The sequence below is a fragment of the Meles meles genome, chromosome 1 (genome assembly GCF_922984935.1).
Source record: "Meles meles chromosome 1, mMelMel3.1 paternal haplotype, whole genome shotgun sequence".
Taxonomy (NCBI): Eukaryota; Metazoa; Chordata; class Mammalia; order Carnivora; family Mustelidae; genus Meles; species Meles meles.
The window spans coordinates 176,000,009-176,020,120 of NC_060066.1; positions in this window are offsets into that span (position 1 = coordinate 176,000,009).

A 20,112-nucleotide genomic window follows, 5' to 3' on the forward strand; every position below is an offset into this window, starting at 1 on the left:
TAGGATGTTAAAATTTAGTACATGTCTTACACATCTAACACATGGTTGATAATATTATATAGTAATTATTTTCAAATATGACATGTTAAAATTTAAATATTGTAATATAACACTAAGTGCAAAGAAAAGGACACAAACATATGTTCACTGTGGGTAAGCAATGTAAACTTTATATGTTATAAAGAGAATATACAAAATAAAACCAGTTGTTTTTAGAGAGGTAGAATTAGGGAGGTTTTGTTCTTCTTTTTTAAAAAACCCCTTTTATGTTGTTATAAAAATGTTTTTATAATTTAAAAAAAAACCTCAAGCCTAAAGCTGACAAAAATCATGGTGATTGTGTCTACCAGACCTCTTAGATGAAGACGAAAACTAAACCATTCAGCCAAACATCTGAAAGTTTCAGAAAAGCCAGGTCTTTGATGTTGGGTAGACTAAACAACCAGATGTTTGACTGAAGTTTTCCATTTTCATCTGAAAAGCTGACATCATGTAACTATAGCCTAAGTTGTATTACTAATGTCAGTTACCATAAAGTTCAATGAGTTGTTAACACAGTCCCATGCAGCTCTCTTGGCCTTCCTCATTTGGAACTCATAAACATCATCATCATTAGCTTGCTCTTTGTTTTAGGTGTTATATGACTCTTGATTATTCTTCATTTTCTAAAGAATAATGTCTAACCTCCTTAACTCTTCCTAATGTGGCTCCAGCTGCATCATCAGCCCCATCTCTCACCATTTCCCTCCCTCACAAGGTCCATAGTCTCTAGATGCTGGAAATACAGTCCCTGATTCTCAAGATATTCATAATGGTATTATTCTTGTTGTTGTTGTTTACTAGAGAATATTAGTGTTATCATTCATTGAGCTATTATTAGCCATAGTGATAGGGCTTAGTGTACACAATTGAATTTAATCTTCACCATAACTTTAGTAGCATTATTATTTCATTTTACCAATAGTGAAAAAGAAGCTAGAGAGATTAAGTATCTTGCCCAAGGTTATATAACCTGTAAGATACAGAGTCAGGACTCAGTCTATTAAATTCCAAAGCCTATGCTCTTAATCACAACACCATAGAGACATGTCTACTAACACATTTACTAAGGTAATATGGTGGCTATGTAGAAGTATGGAGAAAATAAGGACTATAAAATGACAGCAAATAGATAGGCAGAAGTCTAGTCCAATTACAATTTGTAAAAAAAAATTGCCTACGATGTTCTGGGTCTCATCCCAAGTGCTAGGCACACAGGGAAATCAAATATCATCTTTGCCCTGAAGGGGAAATCAGTCTGATAAGGGTGTAAGGTACCTAAAATTAGGTGGAAAATGCCGGCATTCCAGAAATGAAGCTCATAGGAGTGATGGTGTCATATTTCCTCAGGCCTTGGCTGGGGTATATGGTCTCAGGGTAAAAGTTCCAGGAGAAGGAAAAAGGGGATAGAGAGATCCTAGGTACTAAGTAACTTAGAAAGCGTACCCAGGGAGATCATTGTCTCCTCACAGGAAAATCTGAAGGATGAAGAAAGAGGACACAATGTTACCCATCTGAATCAAGAAAACACTGAGACTCATGTCATAACTATTCAAGACAACAATTAAAATCTATTTATTTTACTAGTTCATATTCTGTGCCTCTGTTGGACACTAGGGATTCAGATAAGGGTCAAACCTAACTTATCCCTGGTCATTGTGGTTGGCTCATTCTTTCTACAATTAAGTATGGAGAACCTACTATGTGCATTTCTCTAGGCATTGGGGATACAATAGTAAACAAAATAGACATGTCTTCTGTTTTGGAGCTTACATTCAATTAGGGGGAGACAGACAAATAAATATGTAAAATACATAATATTTTAGATGGTGATAAGAGCCAAGAAGAAAAATAAAGCAGGAAAGGGGGCAGGAAGTATGAGTGAGATGAGAAGTCAGGAAAGGCCCCTCTAGGAAGATGATTTGGAGTAGAGACCTTGAATTTTCACAAAAAGGAGAGAATTCCAGGTAGAGAGTAGAACAAGTGCAAAGGCTGTCAGGCTAGAATGCTGCTTGATGTGACCAGGAACAGCAAAGAAGCCATTTTTGTCCAGGGCATCCTTCGAAGTTGGGGTGGCCTCAGGGGCCTCACACCTTTCTCCTAATCTTGAGGTTTTTGAAGCTCTAAAATACAGAGCATCCTTCTGGAGGACATGTATAGTCCTGTGGTGTGGCTATGGAATACCCAGGCTGGAGGGTTTTTGGGATAGGACTTTGGGCACATAAATCTGAAAACACCAACTAGGGTTAGGATTAGGGCCGAATGTATGGTAGGCCCAATCTGCAAACCCTGAGGTGAGCCCCACAGGATCTGAAATTAAGGCGAGTGTGAAGTGGAAGCTCAGGCTTTTACCTTTGGTTTTTGTGTCTAGGATGGCCGTGGAATGTAGGGTGGCCTCATTGGACCATGGAAGAGTGCAACTGGGGAAGAGTAAGGATTATAAGAATTTTGACTTTTATTCTGAAAAAGATGGTTAGCCATCACAGGGTTTTTGAACAGAGGAGTGATAATGATCTACTTTATGATTTCGAATGTTCATTCTGGTTGCAGTGTAGATAATAAACCAAAAGAGGATAAGGGCGGGAGTAGGGATACCAACTAGGAGGTTGTTGCAATAATTCAGAGGAGAGATGATGGTGCCTAGGATCAGAAAGATAGCAGTAGAGGTAGTAAGTGGTCTGATTTTGGCTATACTATGGTATATTCAGAAACTTGGTAAGTTTGATGATGGATCAAATTGGAATGTGAAAGAGTGGAGTCAAAGAGGATACCAAGGTTTTACCCTAAGGCAATGGAAGAATGGAATTTTAGTTTCCTTTGATGAATAAAGTTTCCTTTGATGAGTAAGAACCAGGTTTTAGGGGAAATATCTGGAGCTCAGTTCAGACATGCCAAGGTTTATATACATATTGATATTCAGGTGGAGGTGATGAAGAGATAATTGGATATATGAATCTAGAGTTCCACATATTCAAGCTGGAAAGAAAATACTTGGGATTTGGGGGAGGAGCAAGATGGTGGAGGAGTAGGAGACCAAAATATTATCAGGTCCCAGGAATTCAGCTATATAGTTATCAAACCATTCTGAACACCTACAAACTAAACAGGACATAGAAGGGAATAAGAGCAGCAATTCTAGGAACAGAAAATCAACCACTTTCTGGAAGGTAGGATGCAGAGAAGTGAATCCAAAGTGATTGGAAAATAGACTGCAGGGGGAGGGTTGGCAAGTGAGAGAGCAGTGGAGCACAAAACTGGAACTTTTAGAAGTCTGCTCCACTGAGGGACATCACTCCAGAGGCTAAGCAGTAGGTGGAGCATTTGCGGGGACAGTGTGGTCTCAGGACCTTTGGGGACACAAAAAGACTAGGGGTGTCTGAGGGTGGCAGAGCTCTCAGGTATTGGAGCAGGGAAGCTGGCTGCAGAGATGGAGCCGAGAAGTGAGCTCTCAGCTCGGGATTACCTTAAACCATAATCCAAGGCACAGTTGGGCCACTGCTCTTTGAACAGGGACACCACAAGTGGCAGATCTGGAGAGACCCCCTCCTCCCTCCTCTGGGAAGAGTGGCATGGGAGCCCACTGCAGGAATCTGCTGGGTTTGGAGACTCCAAACAGGGTTGTGCACCAGAGATAGAAATGCTCAGTCACAGGCTGGGTGAGCTCAGAGTTCAGCTGGAGACCAGCGAGACAGGAGGAATTGACTGCTTTTCTCTGAGGGTGCATTGAGGCGTGAGGCCCTGAGCTCTCAGTTTCTACAGGACTGGAGATTGGGAGGCTGCCATTTTCATTCCTGGCCTCAAAGCTGTATGGAAATTGCTCAGGGAACAAAAGCTACTGAGAGCGAACCTGAGCAGATTGCTTAGCCTGGCCCCTGGAAAGGGTGGTGCAATTCCACCTAGGCAAAGACATTTGAGAATCACTGCAACAGGTCCCTCTCCCAGAAGATCAGCAAGAACATCCAGCCAAGACCAAGTTCACCAATCAATGAGAACTGCAGAACTCCATTGCTAGGGGAAAGCAACACATAGAATTCATGGCTTTTTCCTCATGATCCTTTAGTCTTTCAAAGTTAAATTTTTACTTTGATTTTTTTCTTATTCTTTTAAAAATTTTCCTCTTTCCTATTTTAATGTTTTTTAACTGTTTTATCTTATCAATGCCTTTAAAAATATTTTTCTAATTTGTTTCTAATTTTCTAATTTCTTATATTTTATCCTTTCATTGTATTTAACCTTACTTTTCATATACATAGAGGTTTTTTGTTTTTTCTTTAAAAATTTGGTATAAAATTTCCTCTAATAGATCAAAATATACCCTGAATCTAGGGCACGGCTCTGTTCTAGTCTCCAGACTGATCACATTCTTTCTTCTTTTTTTTCTTTTTTCAATCAACTTCTTATCTTATCAATACTTTTTTTAGAATTTTTCAAAATTTTCATCTTTACAGTCATATTCCAATGCTTCATCATGTTTACCCTTATTTTTGTATATATGTAAGTTTTTCTTTCTTTAAAATTTTGGAAAGTAGTGTCTTCTAACAGACCAAAACACACCCAAAATCAAGTGTGTGGCTCTGTTCTATTTACCAGTCATATATATATATATATATATATATGACATATATATATATATATATATATATGACTGGTAAATAGAACAGAATATATATAAATAAATAATATATATATAAATAATATATATATATAAATAATATATATATATAAATAAATAAATATATATAATAAATATATTTAAATATATATTTATATTTAATATATATTTATATATATATTTATATAAATAAATAAATAAATATATACATATATTTTTAATATATATATTTTATAATATAAATAAATATAATATATTTATATAAATAAATATAATATAAATAAATATATATAAATATAATATTATATATATATATGTATATGTATATATATATATTCCCCCCCTTTCCTCTCTTGGTTTTGGGTCTCTTCCAATTATATGTATTTTTTCTTTTTCTTTTTTTCCCCCTCTTTCTCCCCCACATTTTGGGTCTCTTCTGATTTGGTTAGTGTATATTCCTCTGGGGCCATTGCTACCCTTTTGGGCTTTTGTTCTCTCATTCATCTATTCTTATCTGAATAAAATGACAAGGCAGAAAAACTCGCCACACACAAAAAAAGTACAAGAGGCAGTACTGATGGTTAGGGCTAATCAGTACAGACATTAGTAATATGTCAGTACTAGAATTCAGAAGGATGATATCAAGATGCTAGGTGGGCTCTAAAAAAGCATGGAAGATATTAGAGAATCCCTTTCTGGAGAAATAAAATCCCTTTCTGGAGAAATAAAAGAACAAAAATCTAACAAAGTTGAAATAAAGAACAGCTATTAATGAGATGCAATAAAAAAATGGAGGCTCTTACGGCCAGAATAAATGAGACAGAAGAGAGAATTAGTGATATAGAAGACCAAATGAAGGAGAATAAAGAAGCTGCGCAAGAGAGAGACAAAAAGACAAAACAATATTAGAATAATTGGGATACCCAAGAAAAAGAGAGGGGGGTGGTGCAGAAGGTATATTGGAGCAAATTATAGTAGAGAATTTCCATAATTTGGGAAGGGAACAAGCATCAAAATCCAGGAGGCACAGCGAACTCCCTTCAAAATCAATAAAAACAGGTCAACACCCCATCATCTAACAATAAAACTTACAAGTCTCAGTGGCAAAGAGAAAATCCTGAAAGCAGCTCAGGACAAGAGGTCTGTAACACACAACAGTAGAAATATTAGACTGGCAGCAGACCTATCCACAGAGACCTGGCAGGCCAGAAAGGACTGGCATGATATATTAAGAGCACTAAACAAGAAAGCTATGCAGCCAAGAATACTATATCCAGGGGTGCCTAGGGGGCTCAGTGGGTTGGAGCCTCTGCCTTCAGCTCAGGTCATGGTCCCGGGGTCCTGGTATCGAGCCCGACGTCAGGCTCTCTGCTCAGCGGGGAGCATTCTTCCCTTCTTCCCTTCCTCTCTCTCTGCCTACTTGTGATCTCTGTCAAATAAATAAAATCTTAAAAAAAAAAAAGAATACTATATCTAGCAAGGCTCTCACTGAAAATAGGAGAGATAAAAAGCTTCCAGGACAAACAAAAACTAAAAGAATTTGCAAACACCAAACCAGCCCTACAGGAAATATTGAATGGGGTCCTCTAAGCAAAGAAAGAGAGCCTAAAAGTAACATAGACCAGAAAGGAACAGAGATAATATACAGTCACAGTCACCTTACAGGTAATACAATGGCACTAAATTCATGTCTTTCAATAGTTATCCTGAATGTAAATGGGATAAATGCCCCAGTCAAAAGACACAGGGTATCAGAATGGATTAAAAAAAACCAAGACCATCGATATGCTGTCTACAAGAAACTCATTTTAGACCCAAAGACACCTCCAGATTTAAAGTGAGGAACTAGAAAACCATTTACCATGCTAATGGATATCAAAAGAAAGCTGGGGTGGCAATCCTTATATCAGATAAATTAAATTTTATGCCAAAGATAATAAGAAGAGATGGAAAAGGACATTGTATCATACTTAAAGGGTCTGTCCAACAAGAAGATCTAACAATTTTAAATATCTATGCCCCTAACATGGCAGCAGCCAATTATATAAACCAATTAATAACAAAATCAAAGAAACACATCAACAATAATACAATAATGGTAGGGGACTTTAACACCCTCCTCACTGAAATGGACAGATTATCTAAGCAGAAGATCAACAAGGAACTAAAAGCTCTAAATGACACACTGGACCAGATGGACATCACAGATATATTTAGAACATTCCATCCCAAAACAATAGAATACACATTCTTCTCCAGTGCACATGGAACATTCTCCAGACTAGATCACATTCTGGGTCACAGATCAGGTCTCAACCAGTACAAAAAGACTGGGGTCATTCCCTGCATATTTTCAGACCACAATGCTTTAAAACAAGAACTCAATCACAAAAGGAAAGTTGGAAAGAACTCAAAAACATGGAGGCTAAAGAGCATCCTACTAAAGAATGAATGGGTCAACCAGGAAATTAAAGAAGAATTGAAAAGACTCATGGAGAAAATGAAAACACAACTGTTCAAAATCTCTGGGGGCACAACAAAGGCGGTCCTGAGAAGAAAGTATATAGAAATACAAGCCTTTCTCAGGAAACAAGAAAGGTCTCAAGCACATGACCTAACCCTACACCTAAAGGAGCTGGAGAAAGAAAAGCAAAGAAAGCCTAAACCCAGCAGGAGAAGAGAAATCATAAAGATCAGAGCAGAAATCAATGAAATGGAAACCAGAAGAACAAATCAATGAAACTAGGAACTCATTCTTTGAAAGAATTAATAAGATTGATAAATCCCTGGCTGGACTTATCAAAAAGAAAAGAGAAAGGACCCAAATAAATAAAGCCATGAATGAAAGAGGAGAGATCACAACCAACACGGGAGAAATACAATTATAAGAACATATTATGAGAAACTATATGCCAGCAAGTTTGACAATCTGGAAGAAATGGATGAATTCCTAGAATAAAACTACCAAGACTGAACCAGGAAGAAATAAAAAACTTGAACAGACCCATAACCAGTAAGGAGATTGAAGCAGTCATCAAGAATCTCCCAACAAACAAGAATCCAGGGTCAGGCGGCTTCCCAGGGGAATTATACTAAACATTTAAAGAAGAATTAATACCTCTTCTCCTGAAACTGTTCCAAAAAAATAGAAATGGAATGAAAACTTCCAAAGTCATTTTATGAGGCCAGCATTTCCTTGATCTCAAAACCAGACAAAGACCCAATCAAAAAGGAGAATAACAGACCAATGTCCTTGATGAACACCATTGTGAAAATTTTCACCAAAATAGTAGCCAATAGGATCCAACAGTACATTAAAAGGATTATTCACCACCACCAAGTGGGATTTATTCCTGGGCTCCAAGGTTGGTTCAACATCCGCAAATCAATCAATGTGATACAATACATTGATAAAAGAAAGAACAAGAACCATATGATCCTCTCAATAGATGCTGAAAAAGCATTTGACAAAGTACAGCATTCTTTCTTTCTTTTTTTTTTAGCTTGTTTTCAGCATCCTTTCTTTTTTTTTTTTTTTTAAAGATTTTATTTATTTATTTGACAGAGAGAAATCACAAGAGAGGCAGGCAGAGAGAGAGGAAGGGAAGCAGGCTCTCCGCTGAGCAGAGAGCCCGATGCGGGACTCATCCCAGGACCCCGAGATCATGACCTGAGCTGAAGGCAGCGGCTTAACCCACTGAGCCACCCAGGCGCCCTTCAGCATCCTTTCTTGATCAAAACTATTCACAGTGTAGGCATAGAGGATACATACCTCAATATAATCAAAGCCATCTATGAAAAACCCACAGCAAATATCATTCTCAATGGGGAAAAACTGAGAGCTTTCCCTTTAAGGTCAGCAACGCAGCAGGGATGTCCACTATCACCACTGCTATGCAACATAGTACTAGAAGTCCTAGTCTCAGCAATCAGACAACACAAAGAAATAAAAGGCATCTGAATCAGCAAAGAAGAAGTCAAATTCTCACACTTTGCAGATTTTATGATACTTTCTGTGGAAAACCCAAAAGACTCCATCCCAAAACTCTAGAACTTATCCAGGAATTCAATAAAGTGTCAGGATTTAAAGTCAATGCACAGAAATCAGTTGCATTTCTATACACCAACAGCAAGACAGAAGAAAGTGAAATTAAGGAGTCAATCCCATGTACAAGTGCACCCAAAACCATAAGATATCTAGGAAAAAAACCTAACCAAAGAGGCATAGAATTTGCTCAGAAAACTATAAAGTACTCATGAAAGAAATTGAAGAAGACACAAAGAAATGGAAAAACATTCCATGCTCATGGATTGGAAGAACAAATATTGTGAAAATGTCTATGCTACCTAAAGCAATCTACACATTTAGTGCAATCCCTATCAAAATATCAATTTTTGTCAGAGAAATGGAACAAATAATCCTCAAATTTATATGCAACCAGAAAGGACCCCAAATAGCCAGAGGAATGTTGAAAAAGAAAGCCAAAGTTGGTGGCATCACAATCCCAGTCTTCAAGCTCTATTACAAAGCTGTCATCATCAAGACAGTATGGTACTGGCACAAAAACAGACACATAGATCAATGAACAGAATAGAGAGCCCAGAAAAGGACCTTCAACTTTATCATCAATTAATCTTTGACAAAGCAGGGAAGAGTGTCCAATGGAAAAAAGATAGTCTCTTCAACAAATGGTTTTGGGAAAATTGAACAGCCACATGCAGAAGAATGAAACTGGACCATTTCCTTATACCACACACAAAAATAGACTCAAAATGGATGAAAGACCTCAATGTGAGACAGGAATCCATCAAAATACTTGAGTAGAACAAAGGCAACAACTTCTTTGACCTCAGCCGCAGCAACTTCTTCTAGGAACACTGCCAAAAGCAAGGGAAGCCAGGGCAAAAATAAACTATTAAGACTTCATCGAAATCAAAAACCTTTGTATAGCAATGGAAACAGTCAACAAAACCAAAAGACAACTGACAGAATGGGAGAAGAATCTATAAAGAACTTATTAAACTCAACACTCAAAGAACAAATAATCCAATCAAGAAATGGGTAGAAGGGGCACCTGGGTGGCTCAGTGGGTTAAAGGCTCTGCCTTCGACTCAGGTCATGATTCCCACATCGGGCTCTCTGCTCAGTAGGGAGCCTGCTTCCTCCTCTCTCTCTGCCTGCCTCTCTGCCTACTTGTGATCTCTGTCTGTCAAATAAATAAATAGAATCTTAAAAAAAAAAAAAGGTAATGGGCAGAAGACATGAACAGACATTTCTGCCAAGAAGACATCCAAATGGCCAACAGACACATGCAAAAGTGTTCAAGATCACTCGGAATCAGGGAAATACAAATCAAAACCTTAGGGAGATACCACCTCACACCATTCAGAATGGCTAAAATTAACAAGTCAGGAAATGACAGATGTTGGTGAGGATGCGGAGAAAGGTGAACCCTCCTACACTTCTGGTGGGAATGCAAGCTGGTGCTGCCACTCTGGAAAACAATATGGCAGTTCCTCAAAAAGTTGAAAATAGAGCTACCTTACAACCCAACAATCGCACTACTGGGTACTTACCCCAAGGATACAAATGTAGTGATCCGAAGGGGCACTTGCACCTGAATGTTTATGGCAGCAATGTCCACAATAGCCAAACTATGGAAAGAACCTAGATATCCATCAACAGATGAATGGATAAAGAAGATGTGGTATATATATTTACAATGGAATACTATGCAGCCATCAGGAGAAATGAAATCTTGCCATTTGTAACAACTTGGACGGAACTAGAGGGTATTATGCTGAGCAAATAAGTCAATCAGAGAAAGACAATTATTGTATGATCTCTCTGATACGAGGAATTTGAGAGGCAGGGAGGAGGGTTGTCAGGGGTAGAGGGGGAAAAATGAAACAAGATGGTATCAGGAGGAGACAAACCATAAGAGACTCTTAATCTCATGAAACGAACTGAGGGTTGTTGGGGGTTGCAGGGTAGGGATAGGGTGGCTGGGTTATGGACATTTGGGAGGGTATGTGCTATAGTGAGTGCTGTGAAAAGTGTAAGCCTGATAATTCACAGCCCCGTACACCTGGGGCAAATATAATACATTATATGTTAATAAACCAACTAAGGAAGGGAGTATACAGAAGAAAAAAGTCCAAGGACTGAGATCTGGGCACTTGAACATTTAGAGGTCCGGACATGAGAAACTAGAAAAGGAGACCAGAAGGATTATTAAAATTAGAAAGAAAGCCAGAAGAATGCAGTTTCTAGGAATCAAAAGAAAGAAGTTTTTCTGGAAACATTTGCTAGGAATCATCTAGTTCAGGGTTTGTCAACATTGGCACTATTGATATTTTGGGCAGAATAATGTATTGTTGCGGAGGGCCATCCTTCATATTGTAAGCTGTTTAGAAACATCCCTCACATTGTATCCACTAGATGACAGTGTCCTCCCCCCATCTCCCCAGTTGTTGCAACCATTAGGGTCTCTAGGTATTGCTAAATGTTCCCTGGAAGGTAGAGAGGGAGGGGAGCAGGCAAAATCACCTGTGACTGAGAACCACTGATTTAGTAGAAAAGAAAAATATTCATGACGTTGGACAGAGAATGGGAGAATTTCTAAGGCAGTATCTTTGAGTCAGTGATAAGGGATGCAATCTACTGTCCAAGAAGAGGGCTTAGGCTGCTAGTTTCATGGACTGTGAATCCACATTAACAGAGAAAACAGAAGGTATGGGCACAGATGCAGCTAAGTGGCTAGATGTGTTTTGTAGCAACCTAAGGAACTTCCTTAGGTTCTAACTTCCTTAGGTTCAACTCTTCTAGTTGCCTTTGTTTTCTCAGTAAAATAAGTAGCAGAGTAAGCAGCCAAAAACAAGCACACAAGAGGAGGTCCTGGAGGTTTTAGGAGATGGGAGATCTGACAGGAGATCATCTAGGAGAATGAAAGGCAAGCTAGACCTGTGAAATGTATGGTGCTTGCTGAGAAGCTTTACTATTCAGCAGTAAAGTTCCATTAAGAGTAGAGTAAGACTAATTAACATTGTTGTGTGTTTTTTCCAGTCTTACTCAGGGGTCTTGGCACACAGAATAAACTCAGAGTTCGATATGGGCAGGGTTTCATTCTTACCAAGGAATATCATGAAATGAAGGGTGGCCTGGGAGTTGACTATGAGCAAGTGAGTGATTATATTATTGACCATAACATTTAAGCTAAGTAGGGAAGGAAGCAAGGATATGAAGGCGGGGAAGGGATGATAAAAAGGTCATAGCATCATCAGTGGAATATAAATCCCTGAGGTACTGAAGGATTGTTGGAGGTGAAGTATTAAAGACAGTGAGATGGAAATATAGGGGGCCAGGGTAAGGATAGGGTCTAGGGTATGACCAGAATAGTGAGTTTCAGGGTAGGGTGGGAAATGGAGTCACGAAGAAAGATGCACAGAGCTGAAGAGATGCCCAGAGCCACAGAATATCAGAGTCCAGGGCACGAGGAGGCACAACAAAACCTTATTGTAGTAACCAACATAAACAATTAGCAATTTCTACCCTAGCGGGGTTGATTATCCTTTTTGTGGCAATATTATTTATTCCTTTTGCCACTGACTGATTTAGAGATGGCCAAGTAGACGAGGGAAATTCTGCAGGGAGCTTATGGAAAATGTTTTCTTATCCCAAAGAATGGGTTGGTTCCTCTTCCTCCTCTGGATTATGTGATGCCTGAAACTTTTGTAGCCACTCTTTTAATAGCCTAAGGATAAAGTTAACACTGAAATGTCAGAGAGATGGACAGAGCATGGGCTATTGATGACACTGTTGAATCATTGTACCAATCAATCCTGGAGATTGCCCTACTCATAAAGCAATATTCCTATTTTGAGAAATAATAAGTTATCTTATTTTTAAGTCAGTTTGCATTAGGTTTCTAATACTCACAGCCAAAGTATCTGATAATCTGCCCGTGAGGAGCCCCTTGCCTGTGGGAAAGCCAGGAAACAGATGAACACACCTCAATATGTCACATGCTGGAAAACCAGGGGGCCGTGAGATCCTTGTGTCAGTGCCCAACCAAACTGAGAGTCAGGGAAGCCTTCCCAGGTGAGAGTAGTCCTTAAAGGTCAATAAGGATTTGAAAGGCAAAAGAAGGTTCTTGGGGAGGGGGATTGGGATATGTGATGGGGAAATAGTAAAACAAGAAACAACAACAACAAAAAACCACTCAAAACTTAGTAGTTTTACAGTTAGCAGGAATTCTAGATGACCTCAACAAAAATACTAACATTTGCCAATTTAAAAAGTCACATACGTCAGAAGTTCATTAGTTGCTTATCCAGTATTTACCTTCCCTCTCTCCCTTCCTAACCATATCTACGTTTTCCTTTGGGAGCTACTTCTCCCCTCCTGTGTGACTGACTCCAACCCCAGTTCTAGAGGTAGCCTCTGACTGACAGAAAACAACTAGAGTAAACTTATGTCCCTTGACATGGTGATTGTTCAGTAAATGAAGTACAAATCAATCAAATTTGGCAGTCTTCTGTCTACAGAAGATAGTTCACAGGTAGTGTGGACAACTTTGGGGCTTTTACTCACTGGTTTTGAGAAATGATGCTCTCTCTTCCTGCATGTAAACAAAAAAAGCATATAATCTTTCTGCTAGATGCTGATTTGTGTCCATGGGGGATCCCAGTGCAAAGATTACAAGCTACACACATAGGAGGTCAGAAATGAGACAACTGAGGAGAGCAATTGAGGAAAAGCCCTGATTGAACTGTAGGGAAGTCTGTCCAATTACTTGATTTTCAGTTACAATTGCTAATACACCCTTTTGTTAGTTAAGCGCATTTGAATTAGATTTTCTATTACTTGAAACTGAATGGTCCCAATCTGAAACACATATACAGAAGATCAGTGTGTTCATTAGTAGCCTACATTATATTTTATATTAGCTGATAGAAGAGCAATTCATACATAATGTTTTATATCTTTAATTTCTTGGACACTAGATGACATACAGAATGTCTGGTTTCACACCAGACATCTGTCTACTCTAATGGCTTAGGGTAGGATACATAGATAAAACTCAGAAGTGGATGGGGGACAGTGTTTTATCTAAAAGACAATGGAGAACCAGGGGAAGGAGTTAGGGAGGTTAAACAAACAAAAGGTTTATTACGGTCTATTATGGTGATCCTTCAGAGCAGAATACTTTCCAACTGCCCCAATCCTACTACTCTCATCTGGTTAACTCCTTTCTTGTACTAGAGGCTTCAGGATCCCAGAAGTTTTGCTTCGTTCACAGTCTGGATGCTCTTCTGTAGTGATATGTTCTGTAGTGATATGTCCAACTTGAAAGCAGAGGCAAGATCCCATAAATAACTTCCATGGTTTTGAGGACAAGTCATTTCAAAAAAGAAATACTTTTCCCCTGCCTTTTCCTTTCAGTAAAATTCTTATTGACCTTCAAAGTCTACTGATGTATTCAATAGTTATTTATTAAGCATTTACTATGTGCCAGTCACAGCTGTAGGAATTTAGTATATAGCAGTAAACAAATCAGGAAAAATTCCTACCATCACAGAGCTTAGGTCCTTTTCAGGCCAAACAGCATCCTCTCCAAAATGTCGAGGGAGAGGGAGAGAGAGAATCTTAAACAGTCTCCACACTGAGTGTGGAGCCAAGCAGGCGGTAATCTCATGACCCTGAGAGCATGACCTGAGCTGAAATCAAGAGTAGGACACTTAACCAATTGAGTCACCTAGGCACCCCTTTCTCAGTCATATTTAATATATCCTTCTGCTTTATGGCATGTTGTTCCATTGTAATTAAACTTATGATGTGCTTCAAGTTAGAGGTATTGCTTTAGAGGTCTCCTTCACTAGACCAAAGGGTTCCTGGGATCACAGTCTATGTTACCAATCTGCCTCCCAAGCACAGACCTGGTTCAGAACAAGTGCCACTAGGTATTTGTTGAATGAGCGCATGACCCTGTCTACAGTCCTAAAAGGGCAAGTCCACATGGTGCAGCTCTCACTGCAGGCTCTGCCAGGCATTCATTTGGAGTGGTTGGGAGCCAACCTGTCATGGATTTAGGTGATCTGGGAGTTATACAGAAATGACATTCCCAATGAGTGATTATTACTGATAAGTGATAATAATAAAGTTCTTGTATGACTGTGGGCATAATAGGAAATGAAAGTCTGGATATTTGTATTACGAAATTCAAACAGCTATGCAGCTTAATGAATGTAAATGGCTCTTTGATGAAGAAAGGGAACATACCAATGAAAATGGTGACTGCAAGTATAAAATATTTCTTTGGTTAAAACTTAAACAACTCAAATGTTGGGTCACATATGCACTTAAGTATTTTATAAATTATTATAACTTAGGGGCAAAGACCTCTGGTTTTTCTAAAAACAAAAAAGAATTACTGTAAAGATACAAAGCAATAGTTGGCTATAAAATGCTTGGTGTTTATTGCTACACAGTCAACAGAGGGAGCCCATGTCACAAAAACTTACATAATTTCCTTACTGAATTTTGTACACTGGTAGAAAGTCAATAGAAGAAACAGAAAGGAATAGGAGAAGTAGAATAGAATAGTTAAGGACAAGTTTGGTTTTAAACTGTACTGGGAATCTGGAATCTGTCTTATTAAACTGAGTTTAAGGGATGACGTTAAGTTAAAGGTATTTCAAAATAGCATACATGTGGGGCGCCTGGGTGGCTCAGTCTAAGCATCTGCCTTCAGCTCAGGTCATGATTTCAGGGTCCTGGGATTGAACCCCACATTGGGCTCCCTGCTTGGCAGGGAGCCTGCTTCTTTTTCTGCCTCTGCTTCTCCCTCTCCTTCTGCTCTCTCTGCTTGTGTTCCCTCATTTTCTCTGTCAAAAAAAATATAAATAAAATAAAATTTTAAAAAAAGCATACATGTAGTGGACTTGTTTTTAAATCACTTTACACACTGCCAGTGTGATCCTTTATCTTTAAAGTCATAGTTATAGAATTCTCCTGCTTAAAACCCTCCTGTGGCCTCTTCATTACTTAACATGAAAATGCAACCTTGGGGGGTGGTATTAAAGGAGATAATCCATAGCACAGGGTTTGGCACAGTAAATTGTCAGTAAATTCTTAGTATTATTTTTCACTATTGTGCCTTCTATTATGGTGATCCTTCAGAGTAGAATACTTTCCAACTGCCCCAATCCTACTACTCTCATCTGGTTAACTCCTTTCTTGTACTAGAGGCTTCAGGATCCCAGAAGCTTTGCTTCATTCACAGTCTGGATGCTCTTTTGTAATGATATGTTCTGTAGTGATATGTCCAACTTGAAAGCAGAGGCAAGATCCCATAAATTGTTCTGTCTCTAATGCCTAGCAATCAGGTGACCAGTCATCCAGGTTTGCCTGGGACAGTTACAGTGTTAGCACTAAAAGTTCTAGGTCTCTAGAACCCCACAGTTCCAGGCAAACCAGATAGTTGGCCACTCTCCCAAAGATCGATACCTAAAAATAGTTCAATAAATAAATTTGTTTTCCAAGGCAAATTATCTTTGGTGACTCACTTTTGCTTCATGGGTTTAAATTTCTCCAATTATAACTAACAAATTTAAACAAAATAACACCTAAGTCTTTTTTATACTCTGGTATTTTAGAATTGGATGTCTCATTAATGTTTTGCCTACATTCATCATTTTATCGCATCTATACCAAGGGAGTTTTAACTATACTAATACCCTATTTTTAAAAAAGATTTTATTTATTTATTTGACAGAGAGAGAGAGATCACAAGTAGGCAGAGAAGCAGGCAGAGAGGGGGAAGTAGGCTCCCCACAGAGCAGAGAGCCCGATGTGGGGCTTGATCCCAGGACCCTGGGATCATGACCCGAGCCGAAGGCAGAGGCTTTAACCCACTGTGCCACCCAGGTGCCCCAATACCCTATTTTTTCTTAATGTTAAAAGATTTATTTATTTATTTTAGAGAGAGAGTGAAAACATGAGTGGGAGGGGCAGAGGGAAAGGAAGAGAGAATCTCAAGCAGATGTCATATTAAGCACAGAGTCTGACACAAAGCTCTCAATCTCAGAACCCTGAGATCACAAATTTAGCTGAAACTAAGAGTCAGAAGCTCAACAACTACATCACCCAGGTGCCCCAAAAAGATTTTTTAAATTGGTGTATAGTTGATACACAATGTTACATTAGTTTCATGTGAACAACATGGTGATTTGACAACTCTGTATGTTATTCTATGTTCTCCACCAACATAGTTACCTTCTGCCACCATACAATGCTATTACAATAGCACTGACTATATTCCCTACATTGTACCTTTCATCCCTCTGACTTATTCATTCCCAAACTGAAGCCTATACCTTCCACTCCCCTTTACCCCTTAAATTTTTTTAAAAAGTACTGCTGAAAATCCTCATGAGAAACCAAATGAAAAGTAAAATATAAATCTTGTATCTATGGTGTAATCCCAATTTTGTAAAATATGTATATTTTTGTATTTCATTGAAGAAAAGAGAATGTAATTATGAATATATATTAATAAATTCTCCCACTTTCCTAATTTTTAAAAATTTCTACAGTGATCATATGATTTTATAGTCAGTTAACAATGCCTACAAACACCAATGTTTGTGGTAGTGGGTGTCCTTTAAATAATTATTTTTCAGGAAACTGTTCCTTTTACATGAAGTTGTTGACAAAATTTAGCTAACTGATTACATGTTTCTTTCAACAGTGCTTTCAAACATTAATATGGGTCTCGGTTGGGCCCGTGATTCTGCATTTCTGACAAACTTCCAGGTGATGCCATTGCTTCTGGCTCATGGACCATATTTTGGATAGTGAGCTTTAGAATATATGAATTCCAATCCATGTTTGACTATCAAATTATAGTTTTTTCAACCATACTGTGCTTTGGTAGTGCTTCCCCAAATGGCACACAGGAAAAATACAGGAAATGTCTCATAATTCACCTTTCTGAGGTGTAGTGGTTGGGAGTTCCCACCTTAGAGTTAGTTGTCTTTTGTAAATGACAAGTCAAATGCAACAATATATGTTTGACCAACCAAAATACCAGAATCCTATGTTGACAGATGAAACATTGCTCTTCCCTGGGTCCCAACAGCAGGTTTTGCATAAGATTCTGAATACCTGACATTGTTACTTAATTCCAACTTCCCCAGTTCTAGGGCACTATTTTAACTTTCTGAAAAATGAAAAATTGCAAAAATTTCCTCTCAAAGGTTGTTGAATATAGAAAAAAGAATTATTAGTGTTTTTGAAAAGTATTCAAAATAGAAAATTAAGCAGTACTTAAGTGACTCAACCAGTTAAGCATCTGACTCTTGGTTTTGGCTTGTATCATGATCTGAGGGTTGTGGGATCAGACCCCAAGTCAGGTTCTGAACTCAGTGGGGAGTTTGCTTGAGATTCTCTCTCCTCCCTCTTTCCCTCCCCAAACTTGTGCACTCTCTCTCTAAAAATAAATAAATAAATAATTTTTTAAAAATAGAAAATTGGGGCGGCTGGGTGGCTCAGTGGGTTAAAGCCTCTGCCTTTCACTCAGGTCATGATCCCAGGGTCCTGGGATCGAGCCCCGCATCGGGCTCTCTGCTTGGCAGGGAGCCTGCTTCCTCCTCTCTCTCTCTCTGCTCGCCTCTCTCCCTACTTGTGATCTCTATCTGTCAAATAAATAAATAAAATCTTAAAAAAAAAAGAAAATTAATGTGGCAGTTCTCTAACACATGTTCCTTTTTTCTATTAATGTAGACACACACCTCTTACGAAGAGCAGCTATGGAAGTTTCAATGATGCCAGGAAACATAAGACTAAATAAATCAAAGGGTTATAAAAACATATGGTATATAAAAGCATATAGCTAAATGCTTTTTGGGCAAATCAAAGAGTGCTTTCATCTAAATCCTTTCTTTCTTTCCCACCCCTAAGGAAGATGGACAGTTTCTTTGATTAAAATAACAGTTTGAAGTGGTTTTTTTTTTTAAGATTTTATTTATTCATTTGAGAGAGAGAGAGCACACGAGCAGGGGGGAGGAGCAGAGGAAGAGCAGACTCTCTGCTGAGGAGGGAGCCCATGTAGGACTCGATCCCAGGACCCTAGGATCATGACCTGGGCCAAAGGCAGACACTTAACCTACCGAGCCACCCAGGCACTCTGAAGTGTTTTTTAAATAATATTTTTAAGGGTTTTTTTTTAAGATTTTATTTATTTGAGAGAGAGAGAACAAGAGAGAGAGCATAAGCAGTGGGAAGGGAGAAGCAGGCTCCCTGCTAGCAGGGAGTCTGATATGGGGATGGATCCCAGGACTCTGGGATACTTAACCAACTGAGCCACCCAGGCACCCCAAGATTTTGTTTTCTCTTATTTTCAATATTCTTGAAAGTCTTAAAATCTTCCTTTCTTTAATATGACAAAATATTTATTTTTTACTTGTCTTGTAAATAGAATCTAATAATGTTTACTTCTAATTAAACTCTAGAATGTTATTAAAATAAAAGTAATCCCTAAACCCTAACTCAAAAAGTATTTTCTTTTTCTTCCTATTCCCTTTAAGTCTTTATATGCTGTGTTTGTATAAGGATAATCCTAGGGAATATAAAATGTGTTGAACTTCTTCTCCTTAATGACAACAGGAAGAAAACAGTGCTTTCTTTTCAAGAACTTATTTGCTTGTGCATCATCATTATAAATGATATTTATATATCTTCTAGGTATTGCAATCATGTCTCATATTCTTTCATCTGGAAGCAGTTTGGTGTGTATTATTGACATGTATTAATTAAAATGAGTATTATTTTAATAAACATTCATTTGTTCATTATTATTCATATTTACCTGAGTCATGCTAGAGGTCAACCCTGGGTGGCTCAGTTGTTAAGTGTCTGCCTTCAGCTCAGGTTATGATCCTAAGGTCCTGGGATAGAGCCACACATGGGTCTCCCCACTCAGCAGGAAGCCTGCTTCTCCTTCTCCCACTCCCCTGCTGTGTTCCCTCTCTCAGTGTCTCTCTGTCAAATAAATAAATAAAATCTTTAAAAAGAAAAAAGTCAACACAATGAGCATCTAAAAATAATACACATGTCCAGTTCTAACTAGTAAGCACTTTAAACAGTACTACTATTACTTTAATAAATGAATACTGTTATTTCTCTTTAGAAAATGATATTTCTCTTTAGGAAATTTATTTAGGAAATAAATTTTTCACAAAAAAATTAACACATTAAATGAAAACTTTTCAGGAAGGAAGAGGTAAAGATACAATTGAATTCTATTTTAACGGTAGATGGGGAGAGGGAATAATTATATTTAAAGGTAGGCTTATCTTTGAACTTCTTAAATAATTTCACAGAAATGTGACAAAATATTTTAATTTCATTCAATAAATTGCTGCTTCACCTTTTTAAAAAATAATAAAGGTAGGCTTAA